General features: G+C 40.2%; 1 protein-coding gene across 1 annotated transcript in view; it reads left to right on the top strand.

The window, feature by feature from the left end:
* Mmp2 (Matrix metalloproteinase 2) overlaps nt 1-15,069 on the top strand; it is a 100,257-nt gene that overhangs the window by 29,072 nt on the left and 56,116 nt on the right. The gene's annotated exons all lie outside the window — the stretch shown is intronic.

Genomic DNA, 15,069 nt, shown 5'->3' with positions numbered 1-15,069 from the left:
GAAGAATATGTAATTTGTAGTTTTCGAACGTAGAGTTCGCGTAACTGGATCTTTAAGCGTCAGTCGCCGCAAGTGAAAAGTAGATTTGTCAGCAAAAACCATTCTAAGATAATGATTCTGTGCACACGTGGCAATTATTCGTTGAAAAGCAGGACGTTTGGCTCGCTAATTGCCGTCCGTGTTACGCGATCCTCGAGATTCTCTGCGAATAAAATTTTCTGCGAACGCGTCGCTAACTGCACGGAAATGCCATTGACATTGTTGGTCTCCGGCCAACGGCGAATTTCTTCCCCTCTGTGTGTTTCACAAAGAGCGGAGAATAGGAAATAATACAGTTGCAACCATGAGAACGACCAGCCGTAAAAATCACATTGATTCGTAACAACAGCGACGCAATTGCCAGGTCTGCTTTTCTCCAACCTTTCTATCTCTAGTCTACTGCTTTTACCTTCTACTTCGATGTAAATCAACGTAGGCTTGGGTGAGTATTGGTCGTGCACTCGAAACCAAACACGGACGCGTAGTTGAACAAAACGATTTTAAGGACTCTCTTCGGCTAGGTTGAAAGTGGTTTCGAAAAACCACGTAAACGATCGGAGAAATATTTAGTAGTGGTAGTTAAGAGTGAATTTTTATTCTAAAGTTTGTTTTCCAGGTATATTTCTTTCGATCGCGTCGATTCGCTAATTAAAAATCGAATTTCCGCAGAGAAACGTACGATTGCTCGTTTACGACGATTAAGAGACATTAATGCAAAGACTAGAGTTATCGACTCGCGTTAAACGACGTTTTATAAAATGCAAAAAAAATATTGCCAGGCGTTTTAACCGAGGAACAAACGATTTCAAATCGAATTATTTTCCATCGTGACAATTGAACGCATCGCACGAAAGCGCGCAACTATACGAACGAGTCGTGTTATCCGATCGAATGACAAAAGAGAGAGAGAGGAAGAGGGAGAGAGGAAGAGGGAGAGAGAGAGAGTAAAAAAATTTAATTGAAGGGGGACAAGTCTGCCACTGTTAATTTAATTATCCTGGACTCGTTACCATTCTGTTGTCTGAACAAAGGAAGAAGTCAGGGCTAGGTACATACATTTACGAGAATGCAAAGGTTGAATCGTAAAAAGGAGAAAAATCGATGAAAGGCAAAGAAAAAGAGAAAAAGAACGTCAAGGTTGCGGAAATTCCTCGTCTCTATTTGCAACTTTATCGAAATTTGCAGGATATTTATCTTTACGCTAAAGCGGGTAACTTATTTGCCTGTTCTAAATTTAAGATGTTTGTACGTTATAAGCTATAATCGAATCGTAATTATAACAGGTAACATCCAGATAATTTACCATTGAATATGTGGCGTTGACTATCGGTGGTATTATGTGGATTATTCGTAGTTGGTAATAGTCGGTAGCGATTTCTACGATACCGATTATGCGTGTGGCGTTAGGTGGCGCCCTCTGAAGATATATTCCTGTGCAGTTCTAAACGAGTCACGCGAGCAACTGCAACGAATAGAAGAAATGGCCGCGGCGCGCCGTGATATAAATTTCTCGTAGCAAGTGCGATAAAATTGGTTAGAGAGCGTTTTACACAACATAAACGATAGTTGTTTGGAAAGCGTTGCGTCGCATCGTGTGAGCAGTAAATAAATTTGAGCGCGTGTCCGGTTTAGTAATCGAGGTAAGATACAGATAATACAAGGTTCGTTAGTATTTAAGGATTCTAATTAGCGAGAGTAAGGGGTGAGGTATCGTTCGCCTTAATTGCTCGTTTTAACGACCAAACCCAGTCGCATGATGCGTCGTACGAAAATTTCGCGGTAATTTCGTCGGGATGTCGAGCACGACGATAGTCGTCGAGAATTTAAGGTCCCCTTGCCATCGAGAAGAAGAGAGGTAATCAACGGTTGTCGATGAAACGACGCAGTGAAACGATCATAGACTCGTTAATCGATTCTGCGAAACGACATATCGATAGTTGGTCAAAGAGAAGACAGTGTACGTCTGACGTAAGTACCTTCGCAGAGTTGTTCGAATTATTTGAAAAATATCTTAAAAATTCTTCGCGTGTTTGTAACGAGCGACGCTGTATCTTCGATAATTAAATACGTGTATTGCTTACTCATCTAGGAGTACTTTACTTGCTCTGTCATCTTGAATCGTATTTTTAAATAAATTCTTGATGTATGACATGTATGATAAAGTACGTGTACGTGTATACGCGAAACTATCGCGAATTTCTGTGCGTTAATTTAGAAAACAATGTCAATTTTAGGAAACAATGCTACGAATAGACGATACATCTGCATCGGAAGCGGTGGAACTTTTGTATCCGACTAATGTGTACATGGTGCGATCCATAGATTCGTTTCATGAAACGCGAAGATAGGGTGGTATCTTATCGAAGAAAAGGAAAACGACGCGAGGCGATAAATTGGCTTGAAAAACCAGGGCAATGAGGTTTTCACCGTAAAACGAGTTGTTACTAATTTCGAAGGGTAGGAAAAGGGTAGGAAAAAAGTTGGAGCATCGTTCAGAATGTAGCGAGGAGAGGTGGTTCGTTTCAGGAGACGCGAGAGAACCTTGTACCGACCCTCTTACCCCATTCGCCAACCTTCGTCTCTTATCCTCTTTTTTCTTTCTCCTTTTTTTTTGTGTACGCTTAGCCGACGCGGCGCGACGCGAAGCCGTGACGGCTAAAACGCGATCTTGAATATTAACTCGGCCAGATAATCTTTCCTACTAATTTAGATCAGTATCCGTTCGTTTTTCTCTACTATATAGTTGGTCGGATCGATTTCGATTCGTGTCGTCGATTTTATACATCGAATTAATTATCGAATACCGAGTAATAAAAAAAAAAAAAAAAATAGAAAACTTTTTTATAGAACGAGCATTTTCGTTCTGAGAAATAAGTTTTCTCCGAACTGCAATTATCTTGCCCGAACTATCCGTCGATCAAAGCTCTCTTCTTAAACGCTTATGGCTTAATTTAACGATTCTCTCGATTTCGATGACACGACGATGCTACGATCAAAGAAACGAGGATTTCTGATCGAATTTCTTTGCCATTACTGCGATCGACGATTGCCTCGTTAGTTTAATGGATACATTAAATATTAACGCAATATTCGGAAATAATTTCAAAATAATTGTATCTGGACGCCATCAGGATGAGACTCGATTAATCAATTCGGTACTTTAATACGGCTAACACGATCTTGTCAGTTAAATTTTCATTTTTCTCGCCTCGCTTTTAGCAGACGGTCGACGTAAATGAAAGGATGAAGAAAAAAAAAGGAATTTTTACACGTACACGATTTCAGTTCCATTCGTTTAGTTCTTCGTCGTATCGACGACGAATAATTTAATTAATTATATTATTATTTATTGTTTCCTGCATTTATAAAAAGATACCAAGTATCGAAGAATATTTGTAATTTAACTTGCATAAAATCGTCCATAAATTAACGGTATTAAACTAATGGTAATCTTTATAACTGATACGAAAGAACCGATCGTTTGGAAAAATAAGGAAGACGAAACGAGGGAGATTAACCGGGAACGAGATACTGCAAAGTTTTACACTTTAAATCACAACTCTCGAAACAGGTAACTTTAGGACGAAGTTGATGGGTATTCGAAGTTCCGTGCGACCGCGAGATTCCAAAAACGTCGATTCTCCTTTTGACTTACCAAGCGAAAGTAAATAATACCTTGGAGAAAATGCTTAAAAACCGAAGTTACCAATTGTTAAATCGTAAAATATTATTCCCTCGAGTGCTATTATTTTACTGTTACGAATAGAAAAATGTTTTTTGAAACGTTGGTCGTTTATTAACACACCATCTGCATGCTGAGTCGATAATTTTAAGTAATTTTTCATGTTCCCCATATTGGGTGTTATTCTAGAAACTTGAAAGAGTATCGAAGAATTTCGGGAGATGTTTTGAAATAAAAAAACCTGAGAATAAAACTGCGTCGACTGAAACGATCCAGTATGCAAACGACGTCAGTAAAAATAGGGTTACGCTTAACGCGTTACGATATAGCACGTGCAAACGTGTATCTTATGAAAAACGTACCTCAATCATCTCTTTTTTTTTTATTATTTAATTTGTACTTTACAATTTGTTCAGCTGGACATTTGGTAAATTTTTCTAACTCAATTGCTAAATAACATGTGAATGGCTACCCCCGGTGGGATACCATCTTCGAGTTTGACTATTTTATTTCTTTAATGAGATCAGTGAGGTGTTTTCTTTTTAGTCTTCTTTCTATCAGAGTTTTGCTCGCTTCAGCAGCCAGCTGGTTTGGATGCGTTGCCCTTCTTTCCTTGCATTTTTCTGTGTACCTGCCGGTTCCTTCTTTGACCGTTGGTATTTTTAAGTCTTTGCGTATATCCTCGTTCCTGACATATCATAGGGCGTTGACTATTGTTCTCAGTATCTTCGATTGTAGCGACTCTAGTTTATTGATGTGGCTCATTGCTGCTGTCCCCCATAGCGGTATTCCGTACGTTCAAATTGGTTTTATTATCGTTTTGTAGATTTTTAGTTTACTTAGTTTAATTTAGTCAGTACATTTGTCTTCTTTTTATCCGCATTTTGTCCATAATTGATTTAGTATGTTGTTTCCATGTAAGTCGTGTGTCTCAGTGCAGTCCTAGGTACTTAACTTGCCTTGTTTGCGTTATGTGCGTGCCATTCAATTGGACATTTGGTGGTTTCCGTTTTCTTAGTGTAAATGTAATATGATTGCATTTACTGGGGTTTGCTTTTATTTGTTTATCTTGTAACCATTTCTCTATTTTCGTGATGTGCTCTTGCAGTAACGTGACTGCTGTTTCTGGATTAGTGTGCCTGACTAGTACAGCCGTGTCGTCCGCGAATGTCAGTATTTTGCTGTTGGTAATTGTTGGGCTGTGTATAGTGTGTATAATATTGGTCCTAAGACGTTTCCTTGCGGTACCCCTGTCTCGATGTCTTTCACTTCAGAATATACATCCTTTATTTTTACTGCAAAGGTTCTGTTGCTTAGTTATGATTGGAGTAAGTGGTGGATTTGTTCCGGGAAGTGTTTTTTGGCTGTTTGTAGGAGGCTTTCGTGGTTCACGCCTCGTTCATCTTGAGCATTATTTTCGCAGCTCGTTTTCCTTCTCGAGACGGTATCGAGAAACGTGGATGACTTTGTTCCCTGTATGGAATATTTCCTCGATACTCGGACGATGGAATGCTCGAACAATGATCTTCGTAATATCTCTAGAACCGCAAAGACTCGGACAAGCTACTTTCCACAGGGCGACTCGTTAGAAAAATAATCCATGGGTCTGAGAAAGGTCAACACCCCTGGGACCAAAAGGAAAATCGATAGGATATCTTGTCTCGCATCTCGCCTTCGTTTCTCGCATTGTCTATCGTAGGACAGACACGCTATCGATTTTGCTTCTCGCTGGAATTTCGATACTCCTTAATCCTTTGTACTTTGATGCTTTATCGAAACAGGACGAACGTTATTGCGCGGTGCAACGTTATCGCGTTGTTCACCGAGAACTCGGCTAAAAGTGCTATAGATGTTATATAGTATATCGCGTTACTATGTATTTATCCAATTGCCATAGCCTGAATGATATCACGAGGGTGTTTACTTCCCTCGGGTAAAACAATGGATTCGTAATTGATCGATATTCCAACCCGAGAAACTGTAGACCGATGTTTCCATTAAAATTATTTTACGCCTCGGACGACGAGACCTTTTTCGATCGCGAAACACTTACATTCTCCAACGATACGTTACGTCCGATTTTCCCGATCAGAAGGTAAGAGTCATAGAGCAAAGTAAACTTAAATTAACAAAAAAAAAAGAAGAAAAAATGTAGGCGTTTGAGAAGTTTGAAGTAGCCGCAGTGTATCCTCGTGACGGATAACGCAAACAAATCGAAAGACAATAAGGCACCGTGACAGCTAGTAGACCGACGACGATTCCTTTGTTGAGAATCATGGAGATCACCGGTGGTACAATAGCGGCCAATCACGTATCTCGATCGAGAGAGGTGATTCCGTGTCCTGGACACCGGATCACTTCGCACCGGGTCCTCGGGGGTATCCCGACCCCCCACCCCGACTCCTCGACTCCGCTCGTCTCCTGTCGCTTAATTGTCAGAAACAATAGAATTATTGTGCCGAGCTTGGAATAAAAGAGACAGAGAGATGAATCGACCGAGAGAAACGGAGATACAAAGGACCAAGAGAGGGACAATTCGTCGAGCAACTAGAGGGAGAAATTAGGATCGTGTCCATTTTCGTCGCTGTTTCGTAGCTTCTGTCGAGAGAGCCGTATCAATGCCACTACGTTCGTTGCACGTTACGTAACATGTACCATGATCGCGTTTTGATCACCGTCAGTCTATGTAGTGAAACTGGTTAGCCGATGTTTGCGGCCAATAATACCGATGCTGCTGTTTATTTTATTTTCTCGTCGTAACCATCTGTACGTATACACTGGCTGTAAACAACGTTTTCTACCTTCTAATTTATACGAGCGAAACACGTACATACGAAAACGATCAGTTATATCGATCGTTTACGAGAATAGCAATGATATTTTCCGAAGTAACTTTCGCTTTCAAAATCTAGTCGAAATATCATTGGAGTTTCGTTAGAGTTTCAAAGCGACAGAGACTCGATCGCCGAAAGAATATTCGTGATAGCGTTGTTCGGTGTATTTTGCTTGCCGTAGTTTAACCGTAAAATCAATACATTAACTGTTCTCTAATTACGATCTGTCTTCCAAGAACGTTATTTTATCAATTCGTGGTTCGTTTTACACGAGAAAAATACGTCACTCTTGAATTCAACGGCGTAATAATTATCTCGCGATTAAATAAACAGCCGTAGACTCGATATTCTTGCAGAGATGGGAAACGACCATCGCAAAAGGCTGCCGGTTGAAACGGCAGAAGATTCTTAATGCCCAGAGCCCCGTTATCGATTTACCGACCGAGGAAACGATTTCCGTAAGAGCACTCCCCTTCTCGCGTCTAGAAAATGATTTCCACTCGTGGTCCGCGCCACGAAGGGTTCTACTTTCGTTACAAAATAACACACACGAGTATCACCGTCAAAGATAACCACTATCGAAGATGAATTTGGATCACCGTTTTATTACTTTTTGATTTTATAATCGCGCATATGTGACGATAATTCCCCCCCCCCCTTTTTTTATGATCACTCGACCGAATATCATTCTTTCGGAACTCGCAGGCGTGAAATACCGCCAGAAAATTTGTGTTCCAGACATAGTTGCCGATATGAAAAATCATAAAAATATCAAACTTAACGTTCTTAATTTGTATCGTGTTCTACGTAAGCGTCGACGTCGTCCGACTACGTTTCCTCTCTGCGTCGAAGAACTTGAACCTTTCTCAATTTCTAACGTAACGTTATCCGTAAGATTTGTACGAGTTAAACGTTTTAATTCTTTCGATTCCTTTCGTCGATCGTATCCTTTTGTATCGAGGAGAGAGTTTTTTCACGCCCCGGGGCTGTACCGATATCGGTGTAAATATCGTAGATACTTTCAAAGCGATTGTCGGATCCACGCGGTTGCCGTGTATTTACGGTTTGATTGAGAAGTAAATTATACTTGACATTTTCCGAAAAACCAATATCGCGTTTGTCACACGGTTTTCAACGGTGCTCGAGTAGCGACGGAAAACATGAAACTCATTGGCTAGATGGTTTCGAGCACGGCTCTTCGTTTTGACGAGTTAAATTTTAATTAGCGTTTCACGCGGTATCGAGGACGTGCCTTCGAGTACGCATTCTTCCACGACCAAATAGAATAGATGACAGGTGTCATGAAAAAAGAAGAAAAACAATTAAAAAGAACAAGAAGAAAACATCGGCAACGCATTTCAATTTTCCTTTCCGCTCTTCATCCGCATTCCGAAACATTCTAAATTTTAACTTTCAGTTTTTACGATACATTTCGTTCATTCTCGCTTTATTTTCGCTTATTCTCGCGTAATATACAGGGTGGTTGGTAACTGATGGTACAAGCGGAAAGGGGGTAATTCTACGCGAAAAAAGAAGTTGAAAATATAGAATAAAATTTTTTTTTTAATTTTTCCATCGAGACAACGATCTACAGTGAGATCCGTTACAACGTACCGCACGCGTACCGAGCGAAAATTCAAAGTCGATTTTCTCGAAAACAAAGCCTCAGACGAAAAATTTGTATTCTATATTTTCAACTTCTTTTTTCGCGTAGAAGCACCCTCTTTCCGCTTGTACCACCAGTTGCCAACCACCCTGTATTTGTTGCGAATTATCGACTAAAGAGCAACCGGTCAGGTCAAACCGATCGGTCGATATCGCGTACCTCGAATGAATTAACGCTCAAGCTGGAGGAGGTTTAATAGATCGAGTGTTAGAGTAATCTAGCGCTGTATTTGCACTTGTTGTATAAACGTAAAGTATGATGTTAAGCACGGCGGTGGTTAGATCTCGTTGTGAGCGAAGTATTTCATCCGTACGGTACATGTCTGATGATGAACTGTCCTCCTACGTTGCTGATTCTTCCTACCAGCCGTTGAATTTTGTCTGTCCATCGCGCCCTTCCGGCTGCCCCCTTTCTCGGGGTTTTTTACCTGACCTCGGAGTCATTAGGTTTACAGCTCGGGGAGGACATGTAATTCGGAATTTCCTAAAGAAGGGAATAGGCCATAAACAAAGAGCCACTCAAAATTCCGAACAATATTCGCACCAAGATGCTTTGATAGGTTTACCTACAAAATATCTGCGATTCGAAATAGCGCAATGTGCGAATATTAACCCTCTCTCTACTACTACAGCTATATCAAACACGTTTGTTACTTTTTTCGATGATACGACATATCCTAAAATGTTCAAGCTCGTAGTAAATATAGCGAGAGTTTGTTAAAGGTGATAGTGTTTTAAAACTTATACGCCTCTTTCGGATTTGGCACTCATTAAAACTTCTTTGTGTTTACGAGACGATACAATCTTTTTGGATCTAGTTCGTGTTCAAACTTTCGCGGATACTCGTGAAACTTATGCAATTTTATCACTTCAAGAAGCTATCGATGTGTTATAAAGGCGTGTCAACCTTTAAAATGGAATAAGGATGTATCGTATTTGAAGACCGGAAGGTATACCGTAAACTGGGGAGCACCGACAGGTTTTTATAACATTTTACGCTGTAACTTGATGATTCAAATATTTACGACTCTTTTAAATATCCTATTACGACATTGTGTCCTCGGTCGTTTTACAAGAAACGTAAAAATGCGTAGAATTTTTCATCCTCTTCTCTTGTAATTTACGTTAAGTACCTGTTCGTGTTATCCTGATTACGGAAGATTACAGTTAAAGATATAATTAAAAAGATTATTAGTAGCAGAGATCAGATCGAAGAAACCATTTGTAGGATGTGTTTTTCGGATATATTGCGTATCTCTTTGGCGTTGAAGGTTGGAGAGCCATCAGCGTCTTTTTTTTTAACGTATTTATTAAACATTGTAAATTTACCTAAAGTTATGAATTACATGGCACAGAATAATTCCTTAGAAGTCGTATAAACGCAGAGAAGCTTACATTACCGAGAAAGGAAGAAGGAGAAAAACATTTTAATGGAAAATGAAATCTTATACTGATCTAATCTATTTAATGCGTCGTATTTTATCGTCTTAATTTTCACGTGGTTCTAAAAGCACCTGTTGAGCCTATATATCCATCGGGTGCAACCAACAATGAGGTATCGTGCGAGAAAGTCGAAGCAAATCAATTGCAAGTAAATTAAAGACGTTGGTTTTATACAATTTATATCAAGTTTTAAGAGACGATCGCGAGTTTAACTTCAAAATGGAATTTCTTCAGTCACGCTTATCCTTCGGTTTACTTCATTTGCGGATATAATAAATTAGAAAAGTCGGCCCTCGCTTAGTATTAGGTTGTCCGAAAAGTTTCTTCCGTCGTATGAGGAAATAATGGACGCACAACGTTTTTTGTTTTATATTATTTTGTCGAATTACGTACGACCTATTTTGTTCTATCGAGATAAACACCGCGACGTTTCACAGACTTGGTTTCACGTTTGTATGAAGCAACACTGTTGTAAAAAGCAACAGAAAACAAAAGAAAGACACTTTTCGGACAACTTAATACGATCGAATAGCGTGAAGCGGTAATTTCTGATCGATATTTTACATATAATGGCGTGTAGTAAAAGAGATCTTGAAATAATAAGATCGTTGGAAATCGACACAGAAAAATTGGATGATAACATGGAAAAACGTTGGAGAGAATAGTAACGAAGACATGGTGTTCCATATTTAAAGGGTGAGAACTGACGGCGATATAGTTTGTGATTTCTGTCTGTAATCAAAGAAGAATATTCGTTCCGACGTAATTAAACGACGAGCAAATCCGTAATAAGCTGCTTTAGCTGTACTCCATGCAATTTTAATTATTCGTTCTAGTCGATATTAAACCCTGCAATTGTCCATTCAAAGTCCATTTAATTTCATTTAACCTGGCAAGTCGATGGAAACGGAAATACGAATTTCGTCGTGTTCGCTCGCGGTTTATCGATTCTCTCTTTCTCTACCTTCTTCGACCGTTTTCACCGTTTCTTGCTTGTAGACGCCCTTTGAGATTATCGAATCGACCAAAATATCGAATTATCGTCGTTGGACCTTCTTCTTTCGTGTCGATCTGGATGCACGATTCTCAAAAGCCTGGAATACATTTTGATACATTGAGACGGTTAGCTGGTTATCGTTGCGGTGATGATTTAGTTTGACGAAAAATTTGTCGTTTCCTCGCGAGGAACGTGAATTTCCGTGGAAAGTTGTATAAGTGCGTCGTTGGAAGATACGCACGAATATAGATCATTTGGCTTTCCAAGGAGAACGCCGCGACCGCGTCGGGATGCGATAAATTCCGCTCCTTCTACCTTCTGTCGTTCGTTGTACCTTGTGGGCATTTTCGGATGTCGCTTCCTTACCGAATGATATATTAACTTTGTCTCGTGACTCGTCAGAAACTGAAAAGCTCTTGCTCTTTCGTTTCGTATCGGGCGAAACTAGAGTCGCTTATCCGCAAAACCTTCGTACGTGCAGCGAAAGCAATTAAGATGAGAATTATTCCATCGGTTCTCTCTTGGCAAGGCATTACGTCGCGTCACCGTCGACTTGGCTGTGTCTTACGACGGAAACGAGAAGACGATTTCTGCGACAACTTACGGTTCCGTTTAGGCGTTTCAAGATATTCGGTTTGTCTCGAACACGCTGCTTACGCGACAGCGACGAGACCAGGTTCTCCGACAAATTTTCCTGGGAATAAAAATAAGAGATGATCGATCGTTTCGACTGCTTCGTTACTTTTATATGACAAATGATAGATGCATAAGGCAAGGATAAACAATATAAAAACGAACAGACAACAAAACAAAGCACTGTACAAGTAAAAAGACTTATCGCGTTGTTAAAACGTAAGAAACGTGCAATTTGGTAACTGTTGGCGGAAGTTTTAACGAAAATGTAGATAAAATTTTTGCGCAAGATCGGCCAGAGCTGGAGGAAATGGAAAATTCTTGGAGGAATTCGCAGTGAATCAAGCGTCACCTTAATTAATCTTACTTTATACCACTTACTCTTTTTCTCGTCGGCCCTTTATCAAAAGGGCCGACCTACATTGCATCCGCGTTGCAATTGCAACAGAAGCCTCGTTGTACGAGGCTACAGTGCCTCTTTCACAGCCTTTAACCTACACCTGGTCTCTTCTCAAGTGTTCTCGAACTAGGAACCACGAACATAATGCAACACGGTGCGTCGCTGCACAGATCTACTGGCTGCAACGTGTACTCTCGTTGCATTTGCCTTTTCCTCTTTATTACGTTACAGCTAGATGCGCGCCTATCGTCTACCGAAACCTCCCAGAATTCTATTCGACGCTGCTATTTTTCACAGCAAACGATAGGTAGTTCCACGTTATTATCGATTCTGAAGATCTTGAAATCTCCATTTTTATTTATTTCTATTGCCATCGATACGACATAATTTGAGAAAATAACATCCCAAATTACGAAGACAACGAAGTATGAACTACGAAGAGAGCAAACTGTCGTTCGTTATCCGTTACATGATTTTCCTGTTCTACGCGTTTGTTTCTAGAAAAAGTATAAATAATACCAACTCCTATACGTGCTTCGGTCGTCCCTGATGTGTGACGTGTCGAATAATTTTTAAAAGGATAAATTTGCGCGTTACGAATTACAAACGCTAGAGAGGTAAGTGTCGTAAAGATAAATTCGCCACGCGATACAGCAATTCTTTTGATGCTTTACGCTGTTCGGTGAAGCGCAGAAAATGCAGTGGCTGCATTGTAGTAGTAAATTTTCAGTTCCAAAGTTGATTGGCGAGCGTCGATCGACCCGATACGACGCGACGCAACGCGCCATCACAGCGATAGAAGGCACGAAACAACGCTTATATACGATCCTTTGGAACAAAGTCTGTCGCTTCTGGTACTCGCGCGGGATTTGGCCAAATTAATTGTTCCCTCGTTTAGCTATTGATAAGCAACATTTGGATTTATTCGGACGAATGTACAACGCTAGTGTTACGATATCGCGAGTACGTTTGTTTAACGTACGAGCAAGTCGACACGAGCCAAGCAACGTAAAATTTCAAAAATTAAAAAGGAAGTTCTCTGTGACAAATTTGAACGTTGAGCCAGCGTATTCGCGCGCGTTCATTCGTGTCGCTGCTTTAAACAAATTTATAACTTAATAAATAGCGTATCTGGAAGATTGACTCGAGGTACTAACGTAAGACGTAAGACGAGAAATTGAGTATCGCTGCAGCGTATTATGAGAGCGAATATGAAAAATTTCGGAGCTTTCTCGGCTGATAAATGGCAGAACTAAAGCAGGAAAGCGGTAAGGCTTATCTTTCCTAAGTATCCTTAGTTCGCAGTTTGTACTCGTGAGAAGTTGCTTTCAGAAGTTGTTAGTAGATCGTTTCAGATCAGAAACGTTCTTTAATCGAGACCTTGTTAAACTTGTTGAATGGCGAGAATTCTCTCAGCTTTTCAAGTTATAGAATTAACTTAAACTTCTCTAAATTATATCAGCCTTCTCCAAGTTCCGCGGTTTCTCGATTTTCGGCCTTCGCGCTTACTCTTTTCTAGTAATATATCTAATCTTCGTTATTAAACTTTACACGTGGAAATTTAACTACTCCCTGCGTAAAGGTTGTTTTTTTATTTGGACGATGGGTGAAGTCGAGATACAGATTCTTTTCTGGCGAAATATAATCGATAGTTAAGAAGAGTATCGTGAAAATTGGGATGACGTGGCTAGGTCGAAATATGCGCGTGAATCGGCGAAGCACGTCTCAGTATCAGTTGGAAAATTAGTGGAACGAGACCGACGAATATCGGTAAGGTATAGGACGGCTGACAATCGCAGTAACTTTTAATTTCTGCGTGTGGTGACTCGCATATGGTCGACGCCCGTTTCGTTCCCTTTTGATAAGGAACAATTATTGGCGATAGTCGGAGAGACGCCCCTCGTAGGACGCCCGCTCAAATATACCGGGTGTCTGGAGTGGCCGGCGTGTACCATCGAACAGGAAACAATAGGCTCTCTTATTCGCCCCTGCTGCTGGCTTGCGGTTCTTTGTGCCAAAAAACGGGCTAAATGCGCTATTGCACCCGACCTTACGCGCGTCTACACAGAGAAGCATAGCGTCGACTTCTTCCTTTTCCCCTTTTCTTTCCCTTTTCTTTCCCCTTCCCTTCGACTTTTTCCGCTCCCCTGCAGCGATTTCCTCGATTTAATTTGTCGCGCCCGAAGGAACGTGCCAACTCGCCAATTAAATTTCCAAAATCCTAAACAACTTGCGTTTAGATCGATCGTTCCGATCGTACGAAAATCGCAATTTATTTTCTCGTTACGATTCGATAAATGTCGTTGCGCGAAGTTTACTCGCAGCTTTATATCTCGTATACAAATACGGATGTTTGCGCCGAGTATTACGTGTTTAAATGTCGAAGTGAAAATACCGGAGGTAAATTTTCAAGAAGAAAACGTCTTGACACCTTTACCGATATCGATAAAGCGGAAGAAAATAAAAATAAACGACCAAAGCATCGAATCGTAAAGTATAAAGAGAATTTGAGAAAATTCGAGTTCTAAAGCAGAACGAGACGTTATTCTTATTAACGTGTTAAAAAAGTAGTTACATTTTTGCTAAAAGTCGCTTGGTACGGTGTATGGTACATCGGTAACGTTTTTTAATCATTTCAAATAAGATAAAAATAGCTACTAGTAGAGATATTGTTCTTTGTGTGGTTGGCACAAAGAATAAAAATTAACTCGAATACATATATATGTGACTCTAAAATATAGATATATATATATATTTAGTAAATCGGAAATTAAATGGGAAAAATGTAATTGGAAGAAAGTTAAGTGATAAAGGCAGGTTGAACGGATAATAAGAATCCCGAGGGATGCTTTTTCAAAATCCTGAGTCTTGTAATCATTGGACTGCGAATAAGTACGCGCATGCGCGCAGCTTTCCCCTACCACCGGCGGAAGTATACAGAGTCAGCGTAGAAACGATCTGGCTTTGCCTCAGTATTCCGCCGCGTCCTGTTTCGTCGATGTTGTGCTTGCATTCGCTCTGCGATTTCCGTCTTTTTACTTCCGTGGTAACAGCAGTTGTCTGGAACGTCGAGTCTGTGAATCGAATATCCACGATGACTCAACGTCGAGTCGTTCAACGTAGCATGGCAAGTTTTACATTTGAATTTTCCATTTAACCGCTGTTTTTAAACGCGTCGCACGATTCTTTAACTCGGATTTATTAAGGTCGTAGTAGGTTTAACAATTCCAAAATTACGTACATCGTATCGTTAGGAATAGCTAGCGAAAATTTCCCTAAGATAATCGTCTATCTTTGGAATAACGTTTTGGAAAAAAATATGACAAATTGCTGTAATTCAGTTCTGATCAACGCGATAGATTATACTGCCCCCCTT

The sequence above is a fragment of the Bombus flavifrons genome, chromosome 9 (genome assembly GCF_040668555.2).
Source record: "Bombus flavifrons isolate JBK064 chromosome 9, iyBomFlav1_principal, whole genome shotgun sequence".
NCBI lineage: Eukaryota > Metazoa > Arthropoda > Insecta > Hymenoptera > Apidae > Bombus > Bombus flavifrons.
Note: the sequence above shows the minus strand (reverse complement) of the source record. Positions and strands in the feature narration are given on the sequence as shown.